Source organism: Colletes gigas, unplaced genomic scaffold (genome assembly GCF_013123115.1).
Source record: "Colletes gigas isolate AHSC1104 unplaced genomic scaffold, ASM1312311v1 Colletes_gigas_Sc00022, whole genome shotgun sequence".
In the NCBI taxonomy this organism is placed as follows: Eukaryota; Metazoa; Arthropoda; class Insecta; order Hymenoptera; family Colletidae; genus Colletes; species Colletes gigas.
Genome location: NW_025106651.1, coordinates 4,212,539 through 4,219,776, shown reverse-complemented (window position 1 = coordinate 4,219,776; position 7,238 = coordinate 4,212,539). Strand labels below are relative to the sequence as shown.

The following is a 7,238-nucleotide window of genomic DNA, read 5'->3' as shown; positions in this document are numbered from 1 at the left end:
ATTAATACAAGTATGAATTTGCATTAAGATCCGCAGTCTACTCTTCAGTAATTACATTAATAATTAAATAAATTCAAAGGGTTCTGGGACAGGTGAATAAAATGTTTCTGTTTAGATATGCGTAGTTTTGGGCGCTGTACTGGGAACCATCATTTATCGTATATCGCTAGTAGCCGTGTTCTATGGCGGTGGTGGATCGTTCCTGAAGAAACACGCGAAGATTTTCACCTCCGTGACCGCTGCTCTTGTCAACTTGGTGATCATCATGATACTAACGAGAGTGTATCATCGCCTAGCGCGGTGGATGGTCAACATGGAGAATCCAAGAACTCAAACCGAATACGAGTCCAGTTTTACCTTCAAGATATTTCTGTTCGAATTCGTCAACTTTTACTCGTCTCTGATTTATATTGCTTTCTTTAAGGTTTGTGACAGAGTTCACCGATTAAAGTTAGTTACGATTATTTATTCATGCGTAGGATTATCGTTTCTTAATTAGTCGCGTAAAATCTCAGGTGATATCTAATAAAATTGCTAACTTGTTAAAGCGTTAACAAAATGGATTATTTAGACTGCTTCTTTATTTCTAGAACATAAATGAACATATACAGGGTGTTCAACCACCCTGGGAAAAATTTTAATGGGAGTTTTTAGAGGCCAAAATAAGACGAAAATCAAGGATACTAATTTGTTGATTAAGGCTTTGTTAAGAAACATTTCCGGCCACACAATATATTTTCGGTAAAGAATTTTTTTCTCGAAAATACGTAGGATTTCGGGGGTATGTGTGTTCGCCAAAAATCATTGTAATTGACCCCCGCAATCAAAAAATTTTTCCAGACACGGTTTGAAATTTTTTCCATTTCGCCGAGAAATTTGTTCCCCTTCCTGAATTTTTTTCTCGAAAGTACGTAGGATTTCGAGGGTATATCCATTCACCAGAAATGATTGTAATTGACCCCTGCAACCGCAATAATTTTTTTAGATCGATTTGAAAAACTTTTTTTTCGCCGAAATTTTCAGCACCTATTTGAATTTTTTTCTAGAAAATGGATAGGATTCCGGGGATATGTCTCTTCACCAGAAAAAATTGTAATTGATTCCCCTAACTAAAAATAATTTTTTTAGAACGATTTGAAATTTTTCAATCTTTCCGAAAAATTTCAGCGCCTACTCGAATTTTTTTCTCGAAAGTGGGTAGGTTTTAGGGGTATATTTATTCTCCAAAATGTTTGTAATTCACCCCTGTATCTAAATATAATTTTTTTAGTATGATTTGACATTTTTTTAATTTCGTTTAAAAATTTCAGTACCTACTCGAATTTTTTTCTCCAAAATGCGCAAGATTTCAGGGGTATATCTATTCATCAAAATTGATTGTAATTGAGCCCCGCAAGCAAAAATAATTTTTTCAGAATAATTTGAAATTTTTTAATATCTTTCTAATGAAGCCTCAGTCAACAAATTGATATTCTTGATTTTCGTCTTATTTTGGCCCCTAGAATCTCCCATTGCAGTTTTTCCCAGGGATGACCAAACACCTTGCATGTTAAATTGTATTATTTGAGACATTGATTTGTAGGGGAGATCTTCGTTCCATCCGATGCGGAGGCAGTCTCCGAGTGTGTACGGATAAAAACGGACGTGTGCGATCCAGCCGTTGTCTGTCGGATGTTGCCTACGCTTGCTGTTATAATGTGGGCAAACGTGCTTCAATCAATTTTGTCGAAATCCTGTCACACCGAAATTGTGGCACTGGTGGCGCAAAGAATCACGTCGCCGCCACGAATGACCACGCCAGACCTTACACCTGCTGGAAAAGGATTACCAGCTTCAGGATCCGGTAGACTCGCTCTGTTCGACGAGTACCTGGAAATGAGTACGTGCAATTTATTCACTCTGACTTTTACGCAGAGTGACTCGTTTCGATCCATAAATGAATATTTCGCGTTTAAAAATATTTATATAAAGATTGCTTAGTCATGTGGAACGTGAACTGTGTTTTTTAATTTTAACGAGTTAAGTTCATTTACATGTTGGAATCAGTCGTCCTGCGTACGTCGAGTATATGATGTGCATGCAGTGCCATGACATTCGAAACTGAGCACTCAAAATTCCATTAAATCCCCCTTTCTTTTAACGCAGTATTGCAATATGGATTTGGTGACGTTGTTTCGTCGCTGCGTTTCATTAGCGCGGCCGCTGTTCGCGTTGTTAAATAATAGCGGCGATCGCTTGGAGACGCGTATAACTGGTGAAAGAGGCGAGAAGACCATTAGCGGAGAGGGTGGAAGACATCGGTGCCTGGTACGGCATACTTAGGGGAGTACTACGTCGCGGTGTATCAATGTACGTAATAATGAGCTTTAACTGTGCAACGAGACGAGAATGTTATTAAAACATAGGACTAGACTAATAGATGATTTTAAAACTGCTAGCATTAAAATCGATAGGTCACTTTGAATCTTTAAAAATAGTTTATCTTGAAAGAAATTATTTGGCGGTCGAAACTCTATCTAGACCCACTCTTATCGGTTCTAAACAATTTTAATTATTATTTTTGCATTCTCGTACTGCAAAAACAATAATTTAAAATCACTTTTAAAAATATATCATTTTTCCAAATTTGGCATCAGTATTAATCAGTAGACTTAATATGCAAAATATAAGAATACTAAGTAGATATGAATTCTCAGGTATATTTAGGGGTTGAGACAACCCTCTAGAAATCTCTCATTTCATTAATTCCATTAATAAAAATATAATTTGCATAAAGATCCGCAGTTTATACACATAGAATACATTTAATTTCTTGAAAGTATAATTTTTCATGAACTTGTCCTGAATTTTGTGAATACGTCTAATTTTTGTCAACTATACAAATTTTATCAACCTTTTGTCAAAAGAGCTTCACTTCACTCTGATAGGGGCATTGAACGAAGGTGACGAAGGCAATAAAGATATTTAAAGAAAGCCGGCCACGTCTCCAGTTACACTTCGCTTCACTGGTTCAAGGGGAATCCCCCTAGTGATGGGGATAAGAATGTATCATTTACGGAACAGCTTTTAACCCCTTAACGCTCATATTTTTCGGTTACCAACAATGATCATTTTTCTATATTGGATTTGTTTCTAAAAATACGGTTTTTGTTATTACAATGTAGTATCTAACGTATAATTTGAAGGAAACAAATATTGTTCTTCAAAGCAGTCAGACTCGGGCATGAACGTTAAGGGGTTAAGGACATCGAGATTTCACTGCATAGAATACATTTATTTTCTTGATAGTATGTTTCATGAACTGGTCCTGAAATTTTGTAAATACATCTAATATTTTGTCAACTATACAAAATTTGATCACCTTTTATCAAAAGAGCTCGCGTAGTCTAGGTCCCTATAGCGAATAAATTATCGAGCACGATGGATTAACACGCGACGACCACGATCATGTTGCGGATGATAAATATATTCTGTGACAGGCGTTCGTTATTGCTTATACGTCGGATTTCATTCCGCGAAGCGTCTACGCTATCGTCTACTCTCCAACGAACGATTTGGTCGGTTACATCGACAGTTCTTTGTCGGAATTCAACACATCGGATTATCAGGATACCATGAGAGCGATATTGACAAAAACAGCCGGGAACATGCCAATACAGGGGATACAGAAACGGGCCCGACCATCCGACCGATCCGTACGGACTCAGCCCGCAATATTGGCACGTCTTCGCGGCTCGTTTAGCATTTGTCGTCGTTTTCGAGCATATCGTGAGTTTTTATAAACTTTTAGAGAAATCAAAATCTGTCTGTGCCATTTTCAATTTTTGTTTATTACTATATTTAGTCTCGATGATCGGAAAGTTAAGAAAAACTTAAACTTAACTGTTCCGTCCCTAGAAATTAATTTGTTTGTAATTTTTTACTTTTAATTGTTCATACATTTTTTACACGTTGTCATGGTGGTCACCAGTGACCGACATTGCGACACAGACTTTATTATTTAATTTCATTGAGAATACTGTAAATAATAACTACATCAATGAAACATACACGTTGTTATGGTGGTCACTGTGACCGGCGCCTCAAACTTACAACGTGTTTTCAGAACGCTTACAATAAATTAATCTTAATAATTGTAAATTTTTGATAATGTCATTGACATTAGAATATTACAAAATAACAAAAACTTCATTAAACTGTAGAATATTTCTATTCGTACTATTGTAATTTAAAAAATATCGAGGATATCCCTAGACAAGGAAAACTAGTGTAACAGTCAACGTGTTAAACATTTCTAATATTGTATAATATTTGAACAAAGTTGAAATAAAATACTCTATTTCATGATCATAATTGTTAACTAAAGTATTTATTTCCAGCACATTTACTTCTTTTTCAATATTAGAAATGTTTAACACGTTGACTTCTACACCAGTTTTCCTCGTCTAGGGATATCCTCGATATTTTTTTAACACGTTGACTGCTTACACACCAATTTTCCTCGTCTAGGGATATCCCTCGATATTTTTTTAACACGTTGACTGCTACACAGTATTCCTTGCCTAGGGATATCCTCGATATTTTTTTAACACGTTGACTGCTCTACACCAGTTTTCCTTGCCTAGGGATATCCTCGATATTTTTTTAAATTACATTTTTTGATAATTTAAAACTATAAAATAAGTATTTTATTTTGATAACCCAAGCCTGAATAAAATTAAACTGCAAATTAAAAATTAAGATCGACGAAAAAATGAAAATAAAGATAATGAAACTGTGCTATTAATTTTTTTGTTACTAATTAGGTTTTCGCTCTGACTGGAATAATGAGTTACGTGATACCAGCTGTTCCTCATTCACTGTCGACTCAACTGCAACGGGAACGATTGCTCGCTCAGGAGGCCAAATACGAGAAGGGTTTGAAGGGCAGAGAGGACGAAGATGATATCCTGTCGATGCTCAGAGAAGCCGGAAGCATTGGTAGAAACCGATGCGGCGCTAGAGGCAGCTGGGCGAGACGTTTCAGCAAATTAAGCGACGGCTTGGACGCTCACGTCGATGTAGGCTCCAGAGCCAACAGAAACAGCGATGGTTCGACCGTATGGGAAGTTACATAATTCGTTTACGATTTCGAATTTGTCATATTTCCTTTTCTAACGAACGTACTTGATATTTTAAAAATGCTGTAATCATTCGTGAAACGGTTTTCTTAAATATTTCGTACTCTAAGATAAAAGACCCAATTACTGCCATCTGAACAATTAGCTCTAGTAATATTGCATTTCTTTTATTTATTTATCAAAATTATAAGTTTTTCCACTTATTAGATATTATTCAATATCTTTAATTGGAGAAGAGAATACTGCGACTTTCGTCAAAACTTCTATTTTTATTTGCAAATTTAATAATTTAGGGAAACTATTTTTGAGACTATTAGAGTCACCTCTAAAATGTGTTTGACATAATTATTAATACCCCAATTACTATTAACTGACCAGACCCTCTCAGGCTGGAAAACCCAATTACTATTCTCTTAAAAGAGTATTCTATTGTAAAACGCATACTTTTAAGTCTTTTTTAATTAATAATTTTTTTCGTAAGGTAGCATACAAGTGTTGCCTTTTTTATTATATTAAATGTACTCATAATTGAATTTTAGGGTGACAGTACTGGATCATTTACCCTATAATTTTACAACTATCAAGTCGATAATTGTTTACAAAACCAACGATCTCATTAGTTTTAACAGGTATTAAATATATCAGAAGCAGTATATTTCCGAATATTAGTGCAAAAAATAATTGTTGTTCGCTCTTAACAAAATCAATCCAATTCAGATAATTATTTTTCTTTCGACGAATAAACAATACTAAATTAAAAATAAATTATAATTAATCGTTTGTACTTTTGTTTGAATCTTAAACGTAATTTATGCTAAAATTGAAAATTTCTAATAATTATATCCTTAAAAATTAAGAACGAGCGACAATTATTTTTTACGTCGGAATATTCAAACACACGGCCCCTCTAATATATTTAAAAACCGTTGAGATCGATGAGATGTTGCATTTGTAAATAATTACCAGTAAGTCTTACGAGTATCGAAATACCAAGTACAAATTTTAAATACAAACAAACGAAACAAATAATTGTGATATTTTAGAAACGTGTGCAACGTACTACGTATTCGAGTAAGCCACGATTGAATTAAAGTAATTTATAATGAGGTGATAAATGCCAAACGTATTTCAAAACTATTTAAATAGTTGACACTTTCTGTACTCTATGACCTAGAAGATATAATAATTTAAAATATAAATCAGTGTGAGTGATTCATGACACAAACAGTAACAGTATTATAGTAGTAAGCTTCTTTTGTGATGTTTAAAGTCTGTAATTTATTTCCTAAAGTAAAAATTTATGTAAATAGTATTTAGATAGAAATGTTAATAATATAGATGTAAATAGCGTTGATTGACGAATAGTGATGTTTTGCTGTTCCTAGCTTTTGGATCTCATAGCTTCTAAATGTTAAGTGAAATGTAAACAAATTCAAACTTTGCTTTTTAACAAGAATTATATGTTTATATAGTATTGTAATTAGTATCAAATAATTTTCTATTATTAAGGATCTTTTATATTAAAGAACATACCATACCAAAAAAGACACTTTCACGCATATGGACAATTAAGTGAATTTGTTTAGCTTTATCAACATGGTTTAAAAATAAAAACTATATTAGTTCCTTAACATCATTATGTTAAATATTTAGACATGTAAATTCATAAGAATGCCTAGAGAATGAAGAATGTGATAATGTATGAAAATTATTAGTCTAATTTTGTATTACATTAAGAAGTGTGAAGTATAATTTTAAAAAACATTGTATTGTCATTTCATGTCTTACCAAGTGAGTAAATGATGTCAGATTTATGAACAATTAATACCTTATACTCGTACACATGTTAGATATAGATAGTCGTATATATTGTATTGGGAAAATGAAACGATAGCGTTACTAATATACTTGAGGCATTAGTTGGAAAAAGGACACATATGCCAAGATGTCATTTCAAAGTTCTCATTAAGACATTATTTAATGAAAAGTAATACAATAATAAAGATCGAATTTTGTATTACTGGTTATGTGCTTATTATTCATAAATGAGATAAAACCTATAAAAAGTTATATTTTTTGTTCACAAAAGTTTACTAATTTATTACAAATTTTTCGACA

General features: G+C 33.4%; 1 pseudogene; it reads left to right on the top strand.

The window, feature by feature from the left end:
- Positions 1 to 115: 115 nt before the first annotated feature.
- LOC122401159 lies at positions 116 to 5,117 on the top strand (annotated as a pseudogene).
- Positions 5,118 to 7,238: the final 2,121 nt, after the last annotated feature.